Raw genomic sequence first — 17502 nt, forward strand, 5'->3', positions numbered from 1 at the left:
TGAATTTCATAAACACACTCAGACCCACCATGCTAATCACACAGCATCTCCATGTCCCACAAAGTCACTCAGGAGGAACACAGACAGCAAAGACACAGTGACTGGCTTCTTCAACTTTCATTCTGGGATTGGTCTTACACAGTCAGACTGCCCTCCTCCTACCTCAGTCTCTGAGTCCTAGGATTATAGATGTATACCACCATACTGGGCTCAATTAGTATTTTTAAATAACATTTTAAATAGAAATTACAAGTTGCTTTCTGCAAGCACTCATACAACACTATGAAAGATAAGTTCCTCTGCAGCAACTTGTACTCCTAACTCAGAAAGCAGAGGACAAAGCCCCCATCAGCTCTGTTTATGCCACAATGCGTGAGGAGGCATGCCCCCACTGAGTTCAGACATTTAGAAAAACACACCGATAGAAAAGAGAGCTGAAGCATCCAAGGCACTCTTTGGATCTGAGAAGGGTATCAGCAGACATGGAGAAACTAGCAAAGCCCCACAAAAGATAAATGCTTTCCAAGCCCAGGAGATGTCTGAAATGCAGACAGCAATAGTCCAAGTAACTGCCATGCAGCCTGATGCGGTGGGATAACCACAGTAGGCTCCTGTACGCTCTTTATAACACAGCTCTGTTCTCTGAAGCTGATGCAGCACAGTTGAAGGGAGCACAGGAGAAGAGGGCACCTCTCAGAATGGATTGGGGGACAGATAAACTCCAAAATCCCAAGGGGGTGCAGACACTCAGCCCTCGACTTTGCCACACAACCTCTGGTGATCTTATTTTCCTTCATGTCTGTATCACAGGAGCAGAGCAATTTTTTCCAAAGTAAGTTACCAGCCTGTCTAGTTAGCAACCCATTCACGTGGTAATGCCGTACAGGCAGGCAGACAACAGACACATGCATGCATGCGCACAGACATGTACATACATACATGTACACAGGCATGTACACAGACATGTGTATGTGCAGAGAGAGAGAGAGAGAGAAAGAGAGAGAGAGAGAGAGAGAAATGTGCCCTAAGCAATATTTCCCCCAACTCCCCCAAAGTTTAGCAGAGCAGGCTGAGCCCAGCTTCTCCTTGAGGAAACTCTGCCCTTTCACAGGAGAGAAAACCACAACCAATTAAACCAGATGTTGAATGTTTTGAAGACACCAAGGCTCTGGCTGCTTTTAGACTCGGGACAGTCCCTCAGTCACTATTGGTGGACTGTCCCTGTCCCCAGTCCCTCCTGTGCCCTGAGTTCTATAAGAAGACATTGTCAGCTGTTCTAACGGTCGTTTAGCTGGTAAAATCAGAGATGGTTTTCAGCCTTCTGTTTCTTTGCATTTCCTACATTTCCACAAGCATTTATCCTTTCATGCAAAAGCTACTCTAAACTCTGCTAAGATCAGACATTTAACTTTCTTGATACTCTGAACAAATAAATCAGAAAATATGCTACTCTACATGACCATCAAAATGCAAGAAACTGTGTGATGGGCCACACCTGTATCCCTGCCACTTGAGCACCTTCAGCTCAGAAGCACCAGTACGAGCCTGGACTATACTAGGCTACAGGGTAGCCTCAGTTACACAGTAAGACCCTGACCCAAGAAAATGAGCAGTAACAAAGCAATTAAAGAACTGAATCCCAAGAATGGACAAGGAGCCTGGCCTGAACCTTTAGAAGCAGATTCCACAAGCAGGGGAGGTGGCCATGCACGAATTCACTGGCTTTAAATGGAGCCACACCATGGAAACACAATGAGTTAAGATATTAAGACAAACAGGGTAATCTGCACAGACTTTGCTTCGGAGGGCTTTCCAGATTATAGAAAGGCCCCCCCTAACTCCACACACAAGGCTATCTTAATTCCTAAAATGGGGGACCAAAGAGTGGTAAGCCATTCTGGGGATTAGTGTTAATTCAGAAAAACTGGGAAGGCACTTAGCTCTAGAGGAAATGAGCATCATCAACTACAAACTCCCTGCACATGCCTTTTTACCAACAAACTTTAGAATTCATGGCTGATCCTTACACTCACCGTACCTGCTAGCAAGCGACTTTCACCAACACAGAGGAAATAATTTATTCAAGTAACCCAGAAAGTATCAAGTAATGTCACATGACCACTGATGGAAAACACTGCATTCCCAGCTGCTGGAGAAGGTGCTGGCTATATTGACCCAGTTATCAGCACAACAAGTTAACTAGGGGCACTGAGGTTGAGTGATTCGCTTGTGGTACTACAGAACCGTCTCTTGGCTCCTAATTACAGAAAGAGAGTGACTGCAAGGTTAACTGGGCACTAAACAGATCTGTATGCGGAAAAGGGCCATGGTTCCGAGTGAACGGGCACTCTCTGTAACAGTCTAAATCCCTAATCCACAGGCCTTTGCATTTCTTTGAGAAAACAGATTTCAACTAGTAACAAATTTTATCAAAAGTATTGACTAGCAAAAGTAGTTACTAATCAGTTTCTTAGAAATTCACTCTAAAATCTTTTAATATAACAGCTTTATTGATAACTTTAGAATTTAGACATCTTATTTTCAACAACTCCAAAAAAACCAAATGAGACAAAGTCTAACAAACAGCCCGCTAACTAACAAAGACAACCAACCCAGTTCCCATGTATTCAGTACGGCCAGGGACCAAGCATCAAGATCAGCTTACACAGCAAATCACGGGGCAGGCGGGGCATTCTACTTCCTGCGAAAACACGGTTCCTCTCCAGACACCCACCCACATATATTCCAGAGGGAAAATAAGAATGTATCCACATTAGAGTCAATCCACATGACAGGTGAGTGGGGTCTTTTTGCTACTGAACCACTATGCCTGCTTGCACTTGGACAAATGGGGGAAGGGGGGGGGGCTGGGAAAACTCACAAAGCCTCAAAGAAACCCAGAGAAAATAACCAATTAAGAGGCTCTCTGTCTAAGGAGAACCTTTAACTGTCTCATCCCCGAGTGACTCACAAATGTCTTCAACCTTCAGTGATTATTTTAAACTTCATCTAAAAGAAATTAAAACAGGAAGAAAACATTCTACCTTCTTAATATATAAATTAACATATATCAACATTATTATTAGGAAAATTAATATATATTTTTATGTAATAAACACAAAATATGACTTTGGCCCATTCTGTTTCCTCTAAGTATGCTGAGCAATCCCCCCAAGAAAGGAAAAGCTGTCAAGCCTCCATCCTAACTATGAAAGAGTGCGGGCATTCGAAGGAGGCAAACCAGACACAGCAGTGGCCAGGTTTGCTGCAGCCTCAGTGGGCCTGTGAGGATCCGGTCACAAGTCAAGTCATGGCAGTTCTCTTCAGACAGGCAAGAGTGAGGCACTCAGTACAGTGGGAGATTGGCAACAGTTCCCACCTTCCTCACTCAGGAAAGGTGCGAAGCTGGGTCGGCCTTCTAGAACAGACCTGGAAACCAAAGCGTTCCCTTTTCATTCCACCTCCCCTACACAGTCAGCCATACTGCCTTCAAAGTCAGAAGTCTCCTTTCTCATGACCTCGGAACAGAGACCAGACAACAGTCTGGATGATCTATCTTGTTTAGATGACTCATGTGTCACTTTCGCAGCTCGGCAGGGCTATGGTCAATGTGTTACAGAGGGCAAGGCCTAATTATAGATCTGAGTCCCTATAGAAGCTCACTGTTCATGGCTACCAGGGCACTGCTTTGCTTCATTTTGAGAAAACAAAAGAATTCACGTGCACGTGGGTTTGGGGGGGGAGGCACGTCTTTAATCCCAGTACTTGGTAAACAGAGCCAGGAGCACGCCTGTGAGTTCAAGGCCAGCCTGGTCTACAGAGTGAGTTCGAGGACAACCAAGGTTGCAGAGACCATCTTGGAAAAACAAAACAAAACAAAAACAATCCAACTCAAAAAGTCCATCCATGGGTTAAAAAGAAAACAGAAGAAACAATTCTACAGAAACTGTAGTATCAGTAGCTGAATTGCACTTAGTAAATATTTGGGCTTCCTTAAATACCAAACAGCGCCAAAGTCATTTAAACAAGGAAATAGACAGAAGGCTTATTACAGACTTAAATACCCTGGACCAAACATCCAAACAACACCTTTATATAGTGTGCTTTTGTGTGCGCGCGCTCAGGGGTGCCTGGGTTCATTTGTTTCAGACAGTCTCTGAACTGTCCTAGTTGACCTAGAACTCACTACGTAAAGCAGGCAGACTTCACAATCAGAGATCCACCTGCCTCAGCCTCCCAATGGGCTCCACTAAGCCTACAGTATACTGAACATATTATACTGCCACCAAAAATGCTTAAGACTTAGTGTACTTTCTTACAAGCTTCATGGATCGAGTATTTCCATCTTGTATTGCAAAATCTAACATAAACAATCTTCATTTCTTAGAAAAGGCATCTCATTATGTAAGGTAAGGCTGGCTTTGACTATGCGATTTTCCTGCCTCAGCTTGCAAAGTGCTGGGATTGAGGGTCTGGGGCTGGGGAGGGGGCTTAGTGGGTAAAGTGCTTGCTATTTAAATATGGAGGCCGAGCCCCGATCCTAGAACTCATCTAAAAACCCGGCATGATGGAAATCTGAGGACCCCAGGGGCCCTCTGGATCAGTAAGGCTAACTGAAATGGTTAAATTCCTGATTCAGTAAGAGACCCCAGCTCAAAAACATGAGATGGGGCCAGGCGTGGTAGCACATATCTTTAATCCCAGCACTCAAAAGGCAAAGGCAGGCAATTCTGTGAGTTCAAGGGCAGCTAGGTCTACACAGAGAGTTCCAGGATAGCCAGAGCTATGAGACCTTATCTCACCCCCATCCCTCAAAAAAAAAAAAAAGGTGGGGGATGGTGGAGGATATCAACATTAATCAATCTCTAAGATCCACACATGTGTGAGCAGGTATGTACAGGCCAGTACATACACATACACACAAATCTGTATCCATGATTTTCTCCGCTCTCCTACCTTCTTCCCCCTTCCCTTCTGTCCTCTCCCATAATCCCCACACTCCCAATTTACTCAGGAGATCTTGTCTTTAGAAAAAAAAATTTAGGAAATTATTCTATTACTAACAGAATACATGTATGAAAAACAAAGTCGAGACTTAATTTCAATAAAAGACATTGCTTTTCTTCCTGCACATATAAAGTATGAAGGGTAAAAAAAAATCTTAGTTTGTTTTCTCAGCAAATGCTAAACATTTGAATAAAAATGACCCCATAGAATAACAGAAGTCCTCTTGTTATTGTCCAAAGTCTTCCTGTGACGCTGCACTGGTGGAACGACAATGATTTCGGAATGAAGGAACAGACACCTGGATTGTTCCTACTCCCGAAAACAATGTTCCAATTAAGAGTGTGCCAGAATCCTCCAACAGCATGAGAAGCTTTTTAAAACACTTTAATAATACAGACGTTAAATGGCTTACATTTTGTCAGGAATGATAAGATACAGTGGCTAGAGAGACTGCTTAAAATTAAGAGCACTGCCAGCTCTTGCAGAGGACCAAGATTTGGTTCTCAGAATCCAGATGGTGGCTCACAACTGGTTGTTCCAAAGGATCTGATACCCTCTTCTGGCCTCTGTGGGCATCAGGTACGTGTGCAAACAGAAATGCATGCAGACAAAACACTCATACATACATACAAAGCAAAAAGAGAAAGAATTATATAGCAGGATCTCTAAGACCCAGAACAGTGGAAACAGGGTGCATCGAAGATCACGAGGCGGCTCCCAGTAACACAGGTGTTGTTTTAGAGGTGCATTCAGCCTGGAAGTCCCTTCTAAAACCACTGCCACAAATAAAAGCACTAGGGTGGCAACCAGGCAGTTTAGAAGGTGTGGGCGGAAGTGGTGTAGGCCAACAGCTACAGTGTGGAGAATGAGCAGGCAAAGTTTGCCAAAAGCCTGTGCCCTGAAGATTACATAAGGAAGCAGGCTCATGGGTCACAGTACCCTGTGGGATTCCAAGCCTGCACAGGATGAGAGCAGGACAGAAAGTTCGCTAAGCAGCAGACCAGGCAGCAAGGTGAAAGCTGTCACTGTGTGGATTAAGACTCACCGACCAATTGACGTGCATTTCATGATGCACACCACTGGATGCTTACCAACACATCCTTCAAAGTATTGTGGGGTTTGAAAGAAAATGGCCCCCAAGGGAAGTGGCACTATCAAGAGGCATGGTTTGTTGAAGTGGGTGTGGCCTTTCTGGAGGAAAGTGTGTCACTGTAGAGGCTAGCTTTGAGGTTACATATGCTCAAGTCACATGCAGCATCTCAGTTCACTTCCTGTTGCCTTCAGATCAAGACACAGCTCCTTCTCCACTATGAGCTCCTTCTCCAGCACCATGTCTGCCTCCCACCTCATCCCACTATAATGATAATGGACTAAACCTCTGAACTGTAAGCCACCCCAACTAGGTTTTCTTTTACAAGAGTTGCCATGGTCATGGGGTCTATTCTCAGCAACAAAAACCCTAAGGTCATTTTGTGTCTATGACCAAAACCACAGCATTACATTGACCTTGCATCTCTTCTAAAGTTCCTTATGATTTTACATTCAATGTGTGGCATCTGCATTTTTTTTTTTTTAGACATTAAAAAGCACACCAGTCAGGCCTGATGGAGTACAGCTTCAATCCCAGTGGAAGAAGAAGGCAACAATATCAGGGTTCAAGGTCGGCCTCAACTACATAGCAAGGTCAAAGTCAGACTCACATACACAAGACCCATCTCAACAGAAAGCAAAAGCATGTGATACACATGTGGTAAAAGTACAAATACGTGAGAATAATAAAGAATAAAAGCAGAGTAATGTTTCCCTAGGAGCAGAGATAGGGAACACATTTTTTAACTGCTTGATATGATAGATAAAATTCTCAAGTGCCCGGGAGGGATGGGTGTCTGTCTGTTACTCTTCTCCACACACCTGAAGCATTTTTGAAGAACAAAAACAAATGTTTAAAAAAAAAAAAAAACACGGGTATAACTGTCTTCTAGGAAAATGGAACAGATACGTGCTGTCTGCAGCTATAGTTCTTGAGAACACGAAGCATGCCTGTAGCCTAAAACCCTTTCTAGCATCTACGGCAACTGAGTAAAATGCAAAAGCTTCTGGGTGAAAATGAAAAGGACAAGGAATCTGGAAGCGCTGTCTTTATCCTCACATTTTTGAATGCTAACTCACTGTAGCTAACTCCTGCTGAGAGCAAAGAGGATGCCAGTCAACACCAACACTGCGCCAGTTTAATTTAATGGTATTACTTTGCCTTGCTTTGCAATTACTCCCACGTTCCCTGGGGGAAACTAATGGATTACTAAAAATAAAATGGGGATTAAGTGAATCATTCGGATGTTTTGGCTTCCAACTCAAACTGGCTTTAACATAAAGGAAATGGATTGGCTCAAATACTGGATGTCCTGAGTAGGGACAGGCTTCAGGGCTGGTTGCCCTGAATTCTGGGTTCTGGACTCTGTCTTCCGTCCTGTGTGGCTTTCTTGCTCAGTCTGGGAGCCAGCAGGCTGAAGCCACACCAGACCTCACACCAACACAATGACATCCAGAGAAAGAGACAGACGTTTCCCTGAGTTCTGTCCTAAGTATAAGGAGACTTTTGCCAAAAGTTCCAGGCACACCTGCCAAAGGGTCTCACGAGCTAGAGCAAGAGTCGAGGGCTGTCCCTGAGCCCATTTCCCTCGCCAGGCATTGCCCAAGAATGGACGATGGAGCCACAGTTGGTGAACCAATTGCTGACCAGCAGCATGGGGCTACAGCTCACCAGGCCCAGCCTGCAGCTGCAGTCAGTTTCTCAGACTAAGACACAGGGGACAGATGGCACATGTGATCTGCTGCAGTCCTGATGCCCATTCTGCTGGCCATTACAGGAAGTAGCCCAGACAAATAATGTGTGTGTAGAAACAATAAAGAAAACGCTATCATGATGCGTGTGTACATAAAGCTGAAAGGTCAAACCCATCCCCAGGAATTCAAGCACAGGGAGCCAACACTCGATGGTAAAACACAACAAGGCTACTTACTGTATTCTGGCGCCATAATCACAGACGTAAGACAGCAACGTTCACACGAATGGCATATAATCTGCAAACAGAGAAGAGAAGCTTTGTAAGACCTAAGAGATGTCACTAAGACTACAAAGTTTATAGAATCTTGACAAGGGACTTATCTTTCAAGTGGACAGGCTAGTCTTCTGAAGGAAGCAGCATTAATTAGGTTTGACTGGATGTGTCTATAATATTAGAGCATTATAAATATTTCTAAGATCATCTGTATCAACTGTAAATTGAACTTTTGTTTGTTTGAGATTCTTTTTGGGAGGGGTGTCGGGTCTCTCTCTATTGCCCTGGCTGTTCTGGAACTCGCTATGTAGATCAGGCTGGCCTTGAACTCAGACACATTCTCCTCTGCCTCTGGAGTGCTGGGGTTTAAAGTGTGTGATACCACATCCAGTTTTGGGATTCATTTTATTAGCTTTCATTTTATGTATGTGTATGTATCTATGTTAAGTACACGTGCTTGTGGGTGCCTGTGTAGGCCAGGAAGGGGCACTGGATCCCCTGAAGCTAGAGTTACAGGAGGTTGTGAGCTGATGAGGATGCTAGGAACATAATGGGTCTCTGTAAGAACAGCAGGGGCTCCTAACCGCTGAGCTGTTTTTCCTGCTCTAGATTAAAAAAAAAGAAAAGAAAAGAAAGGAAGGAAGGAAGAAAGAAAGAAAAAAAAAGCAACATATCCCAAACAGCCCAATTAAGTAATATTGTTCTGGACTTCTAAAACAAAAAGGAAAAATATTAAATGGACCTCAAATATTATGTAGCTTTAAAAGAAAATTAAAAAGATAAGATTGTTAGCTGGACCTCTACAACACTCAATTAACCTATTCCTGATATAGCATGAGGCTGGGTTAATCAGCTTCGATTTCTAAATCTCTAAACTCAAGGATCTGAGGAAATGGTCCTGAGCATAAATAAAAAAAAATTGCACTCATCTGCTTCAACAAAGACTCTTGGACACTGGAATGGCTTTTGATATCCACAAGTGAAATATAATAGTGTCACCCATGCCCAGCCCAGAGATGTAGTAACAGTACAGCAGGCACCCACCTTCATGGCATATCTTAGAAATTTGGGAGGCTGAGGAGTTTGAGGCCAGCATAGGTAACATTGCAACAAACAGTGAAAACATAAAAACACATTACTCTCAATTAAAAGGATCTTATGATGGTTAGTTTTAAAGTCAACTTTCTAAAACCTAGAATTCCCTGAAAAGAAACTTTGAATTCTTTTGGATTCCAATTCATGGAATGTGGACATGTCTGTAGGGGAAAGCCTTGACTGTTAACTGATAGACAATACAGCCCACTGCAGGCAACACCATTCCCTGGGCAGGTACTGTGTACTATAAAGGACAAGAAAAGGCTAGAGGAGAGAAGAAAGGAGCATGGGTGCATTCATTTCTCTCTCCTCTCAGGTGTGGTACAGTGTGTCTTATTGCATTCTTAATGTTTTTTTAAGTTTGCATAGCTGTAAAAGGGAAACCAGAAGCCCTAAAATAAATGACATTTGCAACACACCTACCCACCACCAAAGAACTCTTTTTCCAAACGCATGAAGATTATCACAAATAAGACAAGACAATAAAAAGACAGGCCATCAAATAGGACCTCAAAATGGCCAGTATACATCTAGAAATATGCCCAGATTCATCCATCACATCAAAACACAAGTAACACGACAATGTCATCAATTTCCACTACAAGGCATAGGTAACTGGTCATAATGGCAAAAACAGAAAACGCAGACCATAGTATGTATTACTTCAGGCTGTTTTAGTCTCCTTAATGGCCACCTACTGTCCACCTCCGTCTGTCTGACTTTCCCTCTGCCTATCAGGGGAAACCTTTCATAGTGTATCCAGAGGCTAGCAGCTGTCGCCAGTCCTAAACCAAGACTGTCCTCAGAGAGCACGGGAGCCTTACAACAAAGACTGTGTCTGCTGTAACCCACCTACCTGAATTCTCCACCAATGTGCTTGAAACAGGCCATGATTTAGTGCTTTCCTTTGGTCTCTAAAACTCCACGAAACTGCTACCACATCAGAGCAGGTTTCTTGGGGTCACTTGTGTTCCTAAGCCATGATCATTAGTATTCGGCTCAAGAATAAACTTTTCCTCCCTGGGAGGTAAGAGCTGTGTTTGCATTGACAGACAGTATGTAAGCAACATAAGTCTCATGACTGCTAAGAGGTAAAAGCTGGCACACCATGTTAGTGTCTAACAGTGCAGACTACAAACAGACTCTGGTCCTGAGCAGCTAGCTGCTAGGAATGCACACACAGGGGTCCCCAAGAAACTTTAAAAACATTCAAGTAAATAGTAATATCAACGGGCAGAACTTGGTAACAAACCATGGACCAGGCACATAGCGGAGTAGTGTATAGGAGGAAATCAATACACTGACTCTATAAACATGCAGACAGCATTTTATGATTTAGTAGACATAAGGTCCCTGTCCTGTCCTATCTATCAAGCTCACGTTTGAAATACGAAAGTACCCACAGACCATATGAGTTTGTCTTTCCTAGTAAAATCTTATTTACAAAAATCCGACAGCCGACCTATACATTAAAGTCTTGTCTGCTACAGTGTGAGGTAGGAGAGGATGGACTGGAGAAATATAATGTTGATACATAGCATGTCTCCCAATCAGTTTACACAGAAACCCAGACTCGAGGGAGTACTATACGATTCCTCTCTACACTCGGAAAAGGTAAGCTGGGGCAGGGAGCTAACATGGGGCTTCTTGAATTCAGAACTATCTTCACAGTTGTTTGATCTGGGAAGACTCATTATAGTGTCTGTTTCTGATTCGCTCTGAACAGAAGGCAGAACATCCTATAGTTTTAACATCAAAAAGGTGGGCCACAGAAGTCAGTGGCCCTCAGACTGCTGAAGGGATGTCTGTGTCCCCAGCAGTTTCCTGAAGTCCCCATGGCAGTCTGAAGAGACAGCTGCCTACGGCGCAGAGTCAGCAGGAGGTGAGTGTCCAACAGAAGAGAAAGAAGAGCAGCCGGCAGGAACACAGAGACCCTGGAGTGAGGCCCCACACTTGAATATCATTTGTAGGAAAAGTAGCGCACAATCAAAAACAGTAGAAGCAGCTGGGAAACACGGCTCGGGAGTTCACTGATCCTGACTTCTGGCTGTAAAGAGTGACGGTGTTAAAGTTGCTAAGGCTTTTAAAGAACTGAAGCAAACATATTTTCAGTATAACAGCTTCCAATTTACGTGGGGCAGGGAGTAAGAGACAAGCCTGGCTTAGACTGGTCTTGACTTCTAAGTCCGTATGTTCTCAATGACTTCTGACTCTTGAGTTCATCTCACCATTGAGTGTACTAATGTATTATACCATGTTTAAACTTTAAGTCAATACTGTAATTTCCCAGGCGGCAAGCAAATGAGTAGGTGAGGCAGAGATTATGCAGAAGCCAGGGACCACAGACCACAAGCCTCCCAGTGCAAACTACATTTCATTCCAGTGGGCTTTTATCAAGAGTGAAATCAAACAGAGAGGACAACATGCCTGAAAAGCAGTGAAATCTGTTCACTCTGCTGAAAAACTGACACCAGCAGGAAAAGAGAATGTCCTGGAAGCTGCACCAAGAAGACATGAGTGTGAACTGCAGAAGCAAGGGGGCCTCTGACCATCTGCTACCCTTCCTCGCAGAAGGCCTTCCACGGAAGTAGAAGATCGTGACTGCAGAGTTGTCCGCCATCCTCCACGTGTCTGTGTCTGGGCTTCCCCTGCCCCTCTGTCTTAAGAAATACTCCTATCTCCAGGAAGACTGACACACTAAGATCTGAAGGAGCTAGCTAAGTGGACCACACCCAAATTATTACCATGACCTTGCTTCTTCTGAAGGATCCAGGGACACATAAAACTTTTATTAAATACAGATTATGTGTTTCTCCTTTCAATAAAGGAGCCTGAGTCATGAACTTATCAGCTAGTGGGAAAAAGCAATGTCTCCCAGCAAAATGAACAGAAATGTTTAGAGTACTGTAGCCCCTGGCAGCCAAAAACTAGAACCCATTGTAATGTGTCCCCACATCAGGAGAACGAAAACAATTAAGGAATTCCATACAATAGAATACAGTGAGAAGACAGTTTCAGTAAGTGCCATCATCTGCTCTCAAGGTCACATGATTCATTTATTCAGCTCTAACCCTTGACTACTATTTTTATTGCTGTCGTTGTTGCCATTGTTAATATGCTAGCCCAATCAGCCTAAAACTGGACAATAAAAATTTCAAGACAGCCTATGGGTCATTTTGACACAATCTTATCACTTTCATATCATTTCCTAACTTCCTAAAAAAACGTTTCAAAGTTTCCTCAGTACTTGTCTGTACTTTCCAACCCTGACAATACCTCTTTCTCCAAAATGATTCTTTTCTCCAAGAATGGCATTAGCAAATAAAAAACCCAGGTGCAGGTGCAGTTATTGTTACTGAATATGTGTAGACATGCTCACCGGATGGAGGGGTCACATATGCATGTGTTATATATAAGTCCATGCGCTTATATTTATATTCCATTCATCAGCATCTATTGTCCATCTTTCAGCCTATCATCTATCCATTATCTATCTGCCAATCACCTATTACCTATCTATCTACCTGGCTATCATCTATCTACCTATTTATCATAACCACAGCTGTTTTTAGAAACTCAACAATGTGTTGAGTCTTACAAAGTGTTTAGTCTGTGTCTAAATCTTACATTACAAGAATACCAATTCTAATAAGTCAGGAGGGCATGGGTCCACCCTCCCAACTATTATTTACAATAGAGCAGGGATGTCAGATAAATGCAGAAACATAATTATTTAATAACAGCACTTGTGTATATATCTGTTCATCCATGTGAAAATTAATCTAAATTTCCATTCTACCTTTTATATAAAAATAAATCCCAATTTAACATAATTTGCATGCAAAAGGTAAGATTATGAAACTTTTAGTAGATAATAAAAGATACTTTATAACTTCATAAAATATAAACAATACAAGATAGAAAGACCACAAGCACCAATAATAAATACATCCAACATTATTACAATGCAGAAATTGTTTGAGGGTGACATGACAAAATAGCAGTCATAGCAACACATTAACAAGATGAAATGACTGCATGTGTAACTCCTAAACATGTAGGAGAGGCAAACAACCCAAGAAAATCAGAAGAAAGAGAAACCGGGTACTGACAGTGAGTTTAACAGCTGAAGACACTGGTCAGGGTGTGGTCAGGGCGTGGGGGATTTTGCCTCATGTTCACAAAAACCAGTAACACCACCAAAAGCAAACACAAAAAACAAATACAACAAAAGCAAGCCAACTATCCACTGGAGGAATATAAGCAGGCCTCTTCATATGCCTGTCACGTCAGGGCCTGCAAAGATGCACACGAGATGCTCGAATGCTCGGGAGCACGCGTGGCAGACTCCTGGTCCTATCCTACCATCCAGGAACTGCACCCTCACATTTGTGCAATGGGAAGGCAAGTGCACAAAAACTGCAAACTACTCAAACCTCAGAACTTCCAGAAAACAAAATGCATTTTAACAGTGGACTATGAAGCTGAATGTACCCTCTTAGAATCTAAAATGACAAAGCCCTAAAAGAAATTACCATAACCTGAAAATTAAATACAAATTTTAATTGTATATTCACTGAAAGTTATGTCATTATCACTAAATAAAACTGCAGCTCTCATTCATTATCTATTGAAGGAGATTCTTAAATTACCAGAGTCCAGTTGCAATACTTAAGAATGCTCTCTCAGACAGTCAGTTGTAGTGCACGCCTTTAATCCCAGCACTAGGGAGGCAGAGGCAGGCGGATCTCTGTGCGTTCGAGACCAGCCTGGTCTACAAGAGGTAGTTCCAGGACAGGCTCCAAAGCCACAGAGAAACCCTGTCTCGAAAAGCCAAAAAAAAAACCAAACAGACAAACAAAACCCTTTCTCCACACTTATAGGCAGGCTATTAAAGGGCAAAAACACTGATTTTGTTTGTTGGCCACAGACAACATTCAACCCAAAAGATCATCATTCAAATGTACTATAAAAATTAGAAGAATGTAACTTTTCAAACCAGGAGAACTGGATTACAAACAAACACGCACTGAGACAGATTCCCAGTTTCAGTACAAAAAAAATGAACTGCTAAAACATGTCTACTGTGGTTTAATGGGACAGTTATCGATCTTTCAGGGTTGGCTCCTAGGATTAGGCTGGTGGTTTAAAAGCACGGCCAGAAGAGCCACCCCGTGACACATGGAGGTCACAAAGATTCTACTTTGAAGAAGGCACATGAGATTGGGATGAACCATGTTCAAATGAATCCTGCTATGAGCAGAACATGCTTGCCTAAATGTAGTAATGGGGAATCCTACAGCTCTGCACTCTGGAATGAACATGGTCTGAACTCACTTCTGCCAAAGGAAGTTAGGAACCAGCAGCTGAGAGCCAGGCAGATTCAACTACTCTAGGCTGAGGCCTCAGTAGGGGATGCTGACAGTGTCAACAGCATATCCATAAAGAAGCACAGTAAAAGAAAGCTGACAACTCCACAAGGCTCTTTTAAAGGGGGCTACCTCCCTCCACAAGGCTCCTTTAAACAGGCTATCTTCAAAAAGAGAAGACGCTCAGTCTCAGAGGAACCACAGCGACAGTGAAGGGGACCCAGCAAGAGAAATCCTTCACACAAGTTTACCAACTTCAAAGAAAACTAAGGAAGAAAGCGCCTGATATGAACCACGAGGTCAAACTGCTACAGGAGCCTGGGTACATCAGCAGGCAAAAGCCCACCCTAACACAAAGGTTCCTCGGACCCTTTAAAGTGAACAGATGTTAGTAATTTGAAAGAGTTATCAGTCACATATTTCAATTGGCACCAAAGGAAATTTTTTCTTGGGTTTAAATGACTGTATAATGGTGCTCAGAATTGAGATGATCATGAGCCATGTTTTATACATGTGACAGTGGGTACAAAATCCCAAGACAGATGGGAGTTACACAGACATCAATGGCAGCCCGGGCTGACTCACTTCTAATTAATCTTGTTACCTTCTAACAGCAATGCTTCGAAAAGTGCAACTCCATGGCCCATAAAGGAGATTTTCACTGTTAAGTAGAAGTGACATCTCTGCTTATAAAAGAAGCAATTATTCAGGTTAACAGAAGGAATGAACAGTTATGGAATACACTAGAGGATGTTTTGGCAAACCATTAGTTCTTATTCTCAAGGGTACACACTAAGTAGCAGCCAAACAGTCACTGAATTTATTAATACGATCTGGTACAGGAATTCTCCATTCTTTCTTGCAGAACACACAAATAAATCAGAAGGCAATGTTTGCTTTCCTCTCTACAGTAACAACTGTGCGCATTTGGCCTGAATTCTAAATTACCAGGTTCTTTATGAAAAAATTGAAATCCAGCCAATATACAAATCTCACTAAAAATAAGCATGAGCAAACAGGCTCAAATCATAACTGTCCTGTTTACTCAAGTGGGGGCAGGGACATCTCTCAGGAAGGCTGGGATACAGCACTGTGTATGTTCCACGGTCAGCAAAACACAGCAGCTGCTAAATGCTCAGGGCATGAACAGTCAGTGTGCTGGATGAGGGGGTCAGCATCTCAAGTCTAAATCCTGGGGATTTCCTAACCAATCACACAGTGCCTTTCTAGCCTGACTATGGCTGAACCAGTGGTTTCATGTACTAACTTGGCCAGCATATAGTACTCACTTAACTTGGTCAAATACTAATCAAAGATTTGTGGCCAAACTCATTAATAGAGAGTATCCTCGGAATATGTGACATCCTTGGGCTTCCCAGTAGAGCAAACAAAAGAGAACAAACCTCTCTAATCTAGATGTTGAGATGAAGGTGTTGTTTTAGATGTGGCTAACACTGACAATACTAAAGATTACCACTTGTTATGTAGCTGGCCCTCCTCCAGTCCAATCCGCTGAAGGGCCAACAAAGGCCCAAAGGGCAAAGAAGTCCTGCCTTGCATTTGCACCACAGCCTGCCTGAGTGGCCAGTCTGTCCTACTAATCACCCCCCCCCAAAAAAAACCTATGCCAACTGTCTTACGATCAATATCATGATCTTGATCTCTCTATTCAAATCAATCCACAAATTTCTATAAAAATATGCCCTCTCATATATACAACTACTAGTTCTGTTTTCCTAACACACCTTGACACGTAACACTAAGTAAAAACAAAAACTCTGGCTGGAGAGATCGCTCAGAGGTTAAGAGCACTGGAGGTCCTGAGTTTGGTTCCACATGGTGGCTCACAGCCATCTCTAATGAGATCTGGTTCCCTCTTCTGGCCTGCAGGCATACATGCAGGCAGAACACTGTGTAAATAATACACACACACACACACCACAACTCTGCTTCTTTTGCTCACACTCCAATTAATTCCAGCACCCTATGTGTGAAGGCTTCCCCCCCCCGCAAGCAATTCCTCAATTCTTGACGGGCACTGAATACTCATCCCACAATGAATTCAATACTCATACTGTGCATTTGGCATCAGCTTAGATGTCCTAAGTCAACTCCATGTTCCCATAACTGCTCCCATTTCAGATGGCAACATGAGACTAGTTCTCTATACTTTTGACAGGTGTGTTAACTAAACTGGGACTCCACAATCCCCTCCCAGGGTTTACTAATTTCTCAGAATGGCTCACAGAATTCAAGAAAGCAATTATTCACAATTATCAGCTTGTTACAAAGGGGACAAGTCAGAAAAAGCCAAAGGGAAAAGATGACAGGGTCTGGACAGAGGAGGAAGCACTCCCCCTACACCTACCTTCCTTTGCTCACCAGCCCGGAAACCACCTTCCAGAGACTTTTACAGAGGATGGGGCTTCATCATGTAGGCTTTACGAGCCATTGATGGAGGAAGGTCATTGGCTAATAAAGGAACTGCCTTGGCCCATTTTATTGGTTAGAAGATAGGTGGGAGGTGTAAACAGAACAGAACGCTGGGAGGAAGAGGAAGTGAGCTCAGAGTCTCCACAGCTCTCCTCTCGGGAGCAGACACCTGAGAGAGACGCCATGCCCCGTTCCCGGGATGAAGCTCCGACCCAGGATGGACTAGGCTAGAATCTTCCCAATAAGACCGGTTCTCACAGATTATTAGAGATGGGTTGATCGGGATGTGAGAATTATCCTGTAAGTGCTAGAGCTAAAGGGCCAAGCAGTGTTTAAAAGAATACAGTGTCCGTGTAATTATTTCGGGGCATAAGCTAGCCGAGCAGGCAGCCAGGGTGCTGGGGACGCAGCCCCCCCCCCCCCCCGCGATGGACTAAACCCACTTAAAAAACCTGAGAAGGCTTAAAAATAAGGGAGAGTTTAACACAGATTTTTGCTGTTTGGTGGTGGTGTGCTGTAGAGAGATTTCCTGATTCGGC

General features: G+C 43.1%; 1 protein-coding gene across 7 annotated transcripts in view; it reads right to left on the bottom strand.

Moving 5' to 3' along the window:
- Positions 1 to 17502, bottom strand: part of Sipa1l1 (signal induced proliferation associated 1 like 1) — a 288200-nt gene that overhangs the window by 137774 nt on the left and 132924 nt on the right. For 6 of the 7 annotated variants that reach the window (XM_041658472.1, XM_041658465.1, XM_041658469.1 and 3 more), the window contains one exon: positions 8028 to 8088. The exons of the other annotated variant lie outside the window; for it this stretch is intronic. The gene's annotated coding sequence lies outside the window, so the exon portion shown is untranslated. The remainder of the gene's footprint in view (positions 1 to 8027; positions 8089 to 17502) is intronic. 7 annotated transcript variants of the gene reach the window in all.

The sequence above is a fragment of the Microtus oregoni genome, unplaced genomic scaffold (genome assembly GCF_018167655.1).
Source record: "Microtus oregoni isolate MIOR12 unplaced genomic scaffold, Mior012 000009F_ref0000495, whole genome shotgun sequence".
NCBI lineage: Eukaryota > Metazoa > Chordata > Mammalia > Rodentia > Cricetidae > Microtus > Microtus oregoni.